We start from the raw sequence: 2370 nt of genomic DNA, 5'->3' as shown, positions 1-2370 counted from the left end.
CACCCACACACACACACACACACACACACACACACACACACACACACACACACACACACACACACACACACACACACACACACACACACACACACACACAAAACAGATCAAATGCATTCCATCTGTCATAAGCTATAGGCTAGGCTATGTGAATCTATTATACTCTATTGTATTATATTTTTCTTAAACCCCTTGTAACACACATACACTCACAGAGGCACACACACACACACACACACACTCACAGAGGCACACACACTTTTCTAAAATCAAGCACTACCACTAAAAATATATTGCAAAGTGGTCATGATGGCAAAAAAGCAATGGTGTCCATTTTAAAGAGTTACCTGTGGCTATGATTTTTTGGAAGACAAAGGCTACACGTCTAATGTCACTTCCAAATGTTTTTTAAAGATGCAGACAAGTAATTTCCAGAAATTATGTGTTATGGAAAAAGTCCCAAATCTCCACATAAAGTGCAGAGACATGAGACTCATGGTTAGATAAATCTAATCTACACTCTGGTGGAACTTGGTCACAGCTGCATGTTGCCATGTCTCTCTATCAAGGTCAGAGAGACACAGAAGAGAGCACAAAAGCCCATTTCTTCATCCTACTTACTCAGAGGCTCTGAGGTGAGTATACTCCATTTCCATCCATCTTTAGAGAAAACCTCAATGCCACATGTCAAGTACCTGCTTGGACATTCACACTTGTTCCCTTTGCTCTCTTCCTGGTGCTCACTTGTTAATAGTGAAGGGGCTATCTGAACATTCAGCCCAATTTTCCCCCTCTACTTTTCCACTCTCTTTTTCTCTGTAGTTTTCAGCTAGCTCAGTGCCATCTTGCTCTACTTATGCTTTGCACTTTCTCTACTTTGAGCTTCTTCAAACTTAACATTTTAGGCAAATCAAATTGAAAAGAGGAAAGAAGATGATATAAGGAGAAAGTAGATGAGTGGAGAGCAGAGCAGAGGGGGAGAGGTGAAGTAAAGTAGAGAATAAAGGATGGAGATGTGAGGCAAGCAGAAGTAAAGACCAGAGAGCAGGAAGTGGACAAGAGAAGAAGTTTAGACAGTGTATGTGATGACACATGAAGACTAAACATAATACCTTGAGCTAAACTGCAGACAGAGACATTTGAGTTATGTACCTCAGGTATATGAATCATTTATGTCTTTAAGACAACTACTCAACAACAAAGTTCACTGCATAAAATTGGGGAGATGGGGTGATCATGAGCTCAGCAATGGAAACAGAATTTAGAAAAAAATGCAGGAAAACAAAAAGGAAACCTTAAACAATAAACCACGTCTTACAGCATGGCCTGTGCCTTGTACACGAAGCATGATTTTCCGTTAGCGAGGTAACTTCAGGGTTAACTCTGGGTTTCCGGTCCTACGACGCTGGTTAACTTCTTACCGAGGTAGATCTCCATGGTAACTTATGCTGGACACCACAGGTTTGGTGTTCAGCATAAATTTCGTTCTAGATAAGAGATCAACTCCGTGAAAGCACCGCCTGCTGACCAATCAGAGCTCAGTGTGCGGAGTTTAAAGCTATCAAGTCATATTGGAAATACAGTTTAAACTGCCGTTGCAGGAAAGAGGTCCGGCAAAAATCACCGACTGTGTGAACGTGAAAATGAATAGAATATCACCTCCCATGTTCAGAGCAATCTGACTATTAGCGTTAAGAAAGCTTACTTAAATATCTGCCACAACATAAGTAACAGGGTCAAAGTAACATTACGTACAGTCCGTGACACTGAGTGCAGACATCGATGTGTCCCATTATCATTGAGGCCTACGTAATCTCCGTCCACATCTCCACGTGCAGTGCTGCATAAACATGGCGGAGTCAGCGATAACTTTCGAGGGGTGGAGGTATGCCCATTATTTTGAGTTCGTCCGAAGAATAGACAGGAATACGACGGTGAGGTGCAAACTGTGTCCAGGCCAGAAGCTGTTATCCACTGCTGCAGTGACGTGCACAGGTACGGGCTAATGTTGCCTGGGCAACGGCCCGTTTGGCCTTTTTGGCTGACCTGCCCCTCTGGAGAGAGCGAGAGTTTGATTTTCTTTTTTCTGTTGTGGCCGAATCAACATGATAAGCCCACAATTAGTGTTGTAGCGTCTCGCTGCGGGAAACACACCTTGTCAGCGCTGTCATCTGCCGGTGCGGTAAGACCACCTCAGTGTCGGACTTTGGAAACTTGATTTTGAGTTGTCTCATGGTAGTTAGGGTATAATGGACAAACCAGGGGACTTTACTTCCTCTTGATACCGTCGGTTATTTACAAAAAAACACCTAAATATAGCCTACTTGCTGTTATTGTGCTTCTGTCTTTCTGTGTCTTTTCATCTGTTTG

This window comes from Notothenia coriiceps, unplaced genomic scaffold (assembly GCF_000735185.1).
Source record: "Notothenia coriiceps isolate Sejong01 unplaced genomic scaffold, NC01 NC01_scaffold00026371, whole genome shotgun sequence".
NCBI lineage: Eukaryota > Metazoa > Chordata > Actinopteri > Perciformes > Nototheniidae > Notothenia > Notothenia coriiceps.
The sequence above is the reverse complement of the archived record's forward strand: the minus strand, read 5'-3'. Positions refer to the sequence as shown.